At 39.3% G+C, this 7,145-nt stretch overlaps 1 pseudogene; it reads right to left on the bottom strand.

The window, feature by feature from the left end:
- Window positions 1-5,929: 5,929 nt before the first annotated feature.
- Window positions 5,930-6,490, bottom strand: LOC118636658 (annotated as a pseudogene).
- Between the last annotated feature and the right edge of the window lie 655 nt (window positions 6,491-7,145).

The raw sequence follows: 7,145 nt of genomic DNA, 5'->3' as shown, positions 1-7,145 counted from the left end.
GAGAGAGAAGAAAAAATTGAAAACCCGTTTGAAACAATAATGGCAGAAAACTTTCCTAACTTGGTGAAGGAAACAGACATACAAGTCCAGGAAGCACAGAGAGCCCCAAACAAGATGAACCCCAAGAGACCCACACCAAGACACATCATCATCAAAATGCAAAAGGTTCAAGACAAAGAGAGAATCTTAAAAGCAGCAAGAGAAAAGCAGTTAGTTACCTACAAGGGAGTTCCTTGTAGGAACTGTCAGCTGATTTCTCAAAAGAAACTTTGCAGGCCAGAAGGGAGTGGCAAGAAATATTCAGAGTGATGAAAAGCAAGAACCTACAACCAAGATTACTCTATCCTGCAAAGCTGTCATTTAGAATCAATGGCCATATAAAGACTTTCCCAGACAAGAAAAAGTTAAAGAAGTTCATCACCACCAAACCGTTATTATATGAAATGATGAAGGGTCTTTTTGAAGAAAAAGATAAAATATATGAACAAACAAAATGGCAATGAATACATATCTATCGACAATGGATTCTACAAACAAAATGAACAGGCAGAACAGAAACATTCTCATATACAGAGAACATTTTGTTGGTTGCCAGATGGGAGGAGGGTTGGGGGAATGGGTGAAAAAGGTGAAGGGATTAAGAAGTACAAATTAATTGCTAGACTTACAAACCTCAAAGGGAAAGGGGTTGGGGGGTGGGAAGAAATAAACCAAAGAACTTATATGCATAATCAATGGACACAGACAATAGTGTGGGAAAAAGGTGGGGCGGGGGCTGGACTGGGGAGGCGGGAGTCAATGTGGGAAAAATGAGGAACATCTGTAATACATTCAACAATAAAGATTTTTTAAAAAATAGGGAAGAAGCTAGAGAGTAATGAGTGGTTGAGTCAATATTTTTGTCTTTAAACATTTTTTAAATTAATTAATTTATTTTGGTACAGATGGTTCTCATTTTTCCCCAATAATTCCCCCTACCCCTCCCTCCAACCCTGTCCCCAGCTTTGTTGTCCATGTCCATTGTTCATGCATACATGCATATAAGTTCTGTGGTTTCTCTCTCCCCCAACACCATCTCTTCTGGGGATTGTCAGTCTGTACCCCAGTTCCACGTCTCTGGGACTAACCCATTCCGCAGACTGTTATGTTCATTATATTCCACAAATAAGTGAAATCATATGATGCTTCTCTCTCTTTTTTTTTTTTGGCTTGTTTTGCTTAGGATAATACTTTCCAGGTCCTAACATGTCGTCGCAAAGGATAGGAGCTCTTTCTTTCTTACAGCTGCATAGGACTCCATTGTGTATATGTACCACAGCTTTTTTATCCATTCATCAACTGATGGACATTTGGGCTGTTTCCAGATCTTAGCTATTGTAAATAGTGCTGCTACAAACGTGGGGGTACATATATTCTTTCTGATTGGTGCTTCAGGCTTCTTAGTGTATATTCCTAGAAGTGGGATCACTGAGTCAAATGGAAGTTCAATTTTTAATTTTTTGAGGTAATACCATATTGTTTTTTATAGTGGCTGCACCAGTCTGCATTCCCACCAGCAGTGTACTAGAGTCCCCTTTTCTCCACATCCTTGCGAACACTTGTTGTTTGATGATTTGTTGACGGCGGCCATTCTGACAGGTGTAAGGTGATACTTCATTGTTGTCTTAATTTGCACCTCTCTGATGATTAGTGATGTTGAGCATTTTTTTTTTCATGTCTCTTAGCCATTGGTATGTCCTGTTTGGAGAGGTGTCTACTCAGCTCCTCTGCCCATTTTTTAATTGGGTTCTTTGTCTTCCTTTTGGTGAGTTGTACGAGCACTCTCTCTAGATATATATTTGGGAAAGTAACCCCTTATCTGATATATCATTGGCAATTATACTCTCCCGTACAGTGGGTTGCCTTTGCATTTTGATGATTTTACCTTTTGCTGTGCTGAAGCTTTTGAGTTTGATGTAGACCCATGTGTTCATTTTCTCCTTTGTTTCTGTTGCCTTAGGTGATGTATCAGTGAAAATTCTGCAGTGTATGATGTCTGAAATTTTGTTGCCTACATTTTCTTCTAGGATTTTTAAATATTCATGAGTCACATTGAAGTCTTTTATCCATTTTGAGTTTATTCTTGTGTATGGTGTAAGTTGATGGTCTAGTTTCATGTTTTTTGCATGTAGCTGTCCACGTTTCCCAACACCATTTATTAAAGAGGCTGTCTTTACTCCACTGCATGCTGTTGCCTCCTTTATCAAATATTAATTGAGCATATTGCCTTGGGTCCATTTCCGGGTTCTCTGTTCTGTTCCACTGGTCTATATGCCTGTTCTTGTGCCAGTATCAGGCTGTTTTGATTACAGTGGCTTTGTAGTATACCCTGAAATCTGGTACTGTGATACCTCCAACTTTGTTCTTTTACAGGATTGCTGTGGCTATTCGAGGTCTTTTTTTGTTTCCATATGAACTTTTGAAGTATTTGTTCTAGTTCTGTGAAGTATGTCTTTGGTATTTTGATGGAGGTTGCATTGAATCTATAGATTGCTTTGGGTAGTATGGATATTTTAATGATGTTAATTTCTCCAATCCATGAACAAGGTGTGCTTCCAGTTTTTTATATCTTCCTCTAACTCTTTTTTCAATGACCTGTGGTTTTCTGTGTATAGGTCCTTTATTTCTTTGGTTAAGTTTATTCCTAGGTATCTCAAGTTTTTTTGCAGTGATGGTAAATGGGATTGTTTTCATAGTTTCTTTTTCTGTGAGTTCATCATTGGTATATAAGAATCCCATCGATTTCTTGACTTTAATTTTGTATCCTGCTGCTTTTCCAAATTCATTTCTTAAATCTACTAAACTTTTGATAGAGTCTTTGGGGTTTTCTATGTATAGTAACATGTCATCTGCAAATAATTATAGTTTCACTTCCTCCTTTCCAATTTGGATCCCTTTTATTTTTTCTTCCTGTCTGATTGCTATGGCTAAGACTTCCAGTTCTATGTTAAATAAGAGTGGTGAAAGTGGGCATTCTTGTCTTGTTCCTGTTCTTAAGGGAAATGCTTTTTATTTTTGCCCATTGGGTATGATGTTGGCTGTAGGTCTTTCATATTTGGCCTTTATTATGTCGAGGTATGTTCCCTCTATTCCCAGATTGCTGAGCATTTTTATCATAAATGGATGCTGAATTTTGTCAAATGCTTTTCAGCATCTATTGATATCTTCATATAATTTTTATCTTTCATTTGTTTATGTGGTGTATCATATTTATTGATTTGTTAATATTGTACCAGCCTTGCATCCCTGGTATGAATCCCACTTTCTCATAGTGAATAATATTTTTGATGTATTGCTGGATCCGATTTGCTAGTATTTTGTTCAGGATTTTGGCATCTATGTTCATCAGGGATATTGGTCTGTAGTTTTCTTTCTTTGTAGTGTCTTTTTCTGGTTTTGGAATTAGAATTATGCTGGCCTCATAAAATGAGTTTGGATGTCTTCCTTCTTCTTGAATTTTTAAAAATAGTTTGAGGAGAATGGGTATTAGTTCTTCTTTGAATATTCAGTAAAATTCCCCCGTGAAGCCATCCGGGCCTGGGTGTTTGTTTGCTGGGAGAGTTTTGATTACATCTTCAATTTCCTTTGTTTTTATTGGTCTGCTCAAGTTTTCTATCTCTTCCAGGTTCAGTTTTGGAAGACTGTGTGTTTCTAGAAATTTGTCCATTTCACTTGGATTGTCGAATTTGTTCCCATATAATTGTTCATAATATTTGTTGACGATCCTTTGTATTTCTGCGGTGTCAGTTATTACTTCTCCTCTTTCATTTCTGCTTTTGAGTATTTGGGTTCTCTCTGTTTCTTGGTGAATCTAGCTAAAGGTCCATCAATCTTGTTTATCTTTTCAAAGACCAGCTCTTTGTTTCATTGATCCTTTGAATTGTTTTTCTGGTCTCCATGTCATTTATTTCTGCTCCGATCTTTACTGTTTCCTTCTTTCTACCAGCTCTAGGGTTTTCTTTGTGTTTGCTTTCTAGTTCTTTCCCTTGTGAGGTTTCTCTATTAGAAATTTTTCTTATTTCTTGAGGTAGGCCTGTAGTGCTATGAACTTCCTTTTCAGAAATGCTTTCGCTCCATCCCATAGATTTTGTGTTGTGTCTTCATTTTCATTGGTTTCCAGGAAGTTTTTAATTTCTTCTTTGATCTCCATGGTAACCCATTCATTGTTCAATAATATGCTATTTAGCCTCCATGTTTTCAAATGTCTTTGCATGTTCTTGTTGCAATTGATTTTTAATTACATGCCATTGCGATCTGAGAATATGCTTGATATGATTTCAATCCTCTTGAACTTGTAGAGACTTAGTTTGTGCCCTAACATGTGGTCTATCTTTGAGAATGTCCCTGTGCACTTAAGAAGAATGTGAATTCTGCCCTGGCCAGTTTGGCTCAGCGGTTGGAGCGTCGGCCTGCGGTCCGGAGAAACCCGGGTTCGGTTCCCGCTAAGGGCACGTGCTTCGGTTGCAGTTTGTCCCCGGCCCTGGTTGGTCGTGCGGGTGGCAGCCACTCGATGTGTCCCTTCACGTCGATGTTTCTCTCTCTCTCTCTCCCTTCCTCTCTCTCCCTCCCACTCTATCTGTACAAAAAATGGAGAAATATCCTCGGGTGAGGATTTAAAAAAAAAAAAAAGAATGTGAATTCTGCAGTTTTGGTGTGTAATTCTCTGTAGATATCTATTAAATCCATTTGATCTAGCGCTTCATTTAGAGTCTGTGTTTCCTTGTTAAATTTTTGTCTAGAAGATCTATCCAGTGATGTCAGCGGGGTTTTGACGTCCCCTGCTGTGATTGTATTGCTGTTGATTTCTCCTTTGAAGTCCTCCAAAAGATTTTTCATATATACTGGTGTTCCTATATTGGGTACATATGTGTTTACCACGGTTATATCTTCCTGTTGGATAGATCCTTTCAATATTATGTAGTGGCCTTCTTTGTCTCTAGTTATGGCCTTTATTTTGAAATTTACTTTATCAGATACGAATATTGTTACCCCAGCTTTTTTTGCTTTTCGTTTGCTTGAAAGATTTTTTTTCATCCCTTCACTTTCAACCTATGTGAGTCGTTTGTTGTGAGGTGGGTCTCTTGTAAACAACATATATGTGAGTCATGCTTTCTTATCCAGTCAGGTACTCTGTATCTTTTTTTTTATATGAGATTCAAAAATTTTTAATTAAATAATTAATCATAAAATATAATAGAAAAAAACTTTGTATTGGCATTTGTTTTCAAGTTTAAGAACTATTGTCAGCTTTAAAAGTATAAAGATATTTCTGGAGTGTGCAGGATGCTGAGGTCAGTTTCTGGATGGTTCTAGGGGTGGCAGTATTAGCCATATAGCAAAAGGCTGGTTTCTGCTCTGAGAAATCACAGCATAGATCTGTGCATGGGGAAGTCCTCCAGTTTGGTTATAGCCTGCTCCCAACACCTTTCATCTTCCAATCAGCAATGAGGGCCAGGATCTCTAACACCTACCCCTCCCCTTAGAGAGTAACTATAGAGAAACAAGTACAAGCAGAAAGAGAGCAGTTTCTAGATATTTATTATAATCTATATGCTGCTTCTTTGGCTGTTGCTCTACCACATGTGCTCAAATACTCAGAGAGCCCTGATGAGTGGCCCAAACACAGAGATTATAGCCAATTGGTAGGAAGTCAGAAGTCCTGCCTGTCTACTCCTCTGCTATTCTGCCATTTGATGCAGTAGCCATAGTCAAGTGCCTAGGAAAAAGAAATAAAGCATGAAGGAGGACCCTTAGTTAAGAGCTTTGAGGAAAGATCTGAGATCCCAGAGGACCTCAGTACACAGCCAGAGCTAGACAAAGGCCCAGGTCCTAGCTTCTCAGAATGACTGGAAGATAGCCAAAGCTTCCTCCATAGCTCTGCTGCCAGAAGTTAATTACTTGTTGTATTAACACTGTCATAATCATCATCCAGATCATCCATGTCAGGGGGAGGTCTCTAGGTGCTGACCTTCTTCAAAAGCTCTGCATAATGTTCCACCTGAGCCAGCTCCACCTCTTCATCTGCTTCCTAGTCTCTCCAGTTATCAAAGTCCACAGACAACCACACTGGCTTGATACCCTCCTTGGTGAGCAGGGGCCAGGCTACTTTCTCCTTCTATTTCCTCACAAAGCAAATAATGGCGTGGCCAGAATGCTTATCCTGGGAATCCTTGGAGTTCACCTTGGCATAGAACTCAATCTCATTGTACAACTCCACTCCATTCTTGCAGCTGAATACACTGCAGTGGTCTTCTATGAGCACGTGGACATCGGTGCTGTCCTCAACACAAAACTCCATGAACACATACTTGGGCCTGTCATACCACAGGATCCAGGCATGCTGCCATGCCATAGCGGCTCCCTCAGCCTGGTGGCGTTCGGAGTCCAAGGCAAGGACCGCTATCTTTAGATCCTAGTGATACCCCCAGCAGCTGCCTCTCCTTACATGGTCAGTGGAAGTTTTAGAGGCCAGAGAAACTTGGCCCTACAAACAAGAGAGCAGTACTCCAGAGAGACTGTGGGAAAGCATAATCCCAGCAGCCTTTCACATCTCTGGGTCTCCCACTCTGTGTCTTTTTATTGGAGCATTCAAACCATTCATATTTAAGGTGATAATTGATATGTACTTATTTATTGCCATTTTTGTTTAGTGTGGTTTTATTTTTCTTCCTATTTCCTCTACTAATTACAGCAGTTTTTTTTAGCATATCTTGCAGTGCTGGTTTGGTGTTAATATGTTCCCTTAGTCTGTTTTTTTGGGGGTCTGGAAAGCTCTTTATTTGACCTTCTATTTTGAATGATAGCTTGCTGGATAGAGTAGTCCTGGATTCAGATCCTTGTTTTTCATGACCTTGGTTACTTTCTGCTATTCCCTTCTGGCCTGTAGTGTTTCTGTTGAGAAGTCAGCTGAGAGCCTTATGGGGTTTCCTTTGTAGGTAACCTGTTGCTTCTCTCTTGCTGCTTTTAGGATTCTCTCTTTGTCTTTATGTATGGCTTTTTTTTTTTTTTTAATCCTCATCCGAGGACATTTTTCCATTTTTTGTACAGACAGAGTGGGAGGGAGAGAGAGGAAGAGAGAGAGGGAAACATCGACGTGAAAGGGACAC

This window comes from Molossus molossus, unplaced genomic scaffold (assembly GCF_014108415.1).
Source record: "Molossus molossus isolate mMolMol1 unplaced genomic scaffold, mMolMol1.p scaffold_m16_p_2, whole genome shotgun sequence".
NCBI classification, from domain to species: Eukaryota; Metazoa; Chordata; class Mammalia; order Chiroptera; family Molossidae; genus Molossus; species Molossus molossus.
Note: the sequence above shows the minus strand (reverse complement) of the source record. Positions and strands in the feature narration are given on the sequence as shown.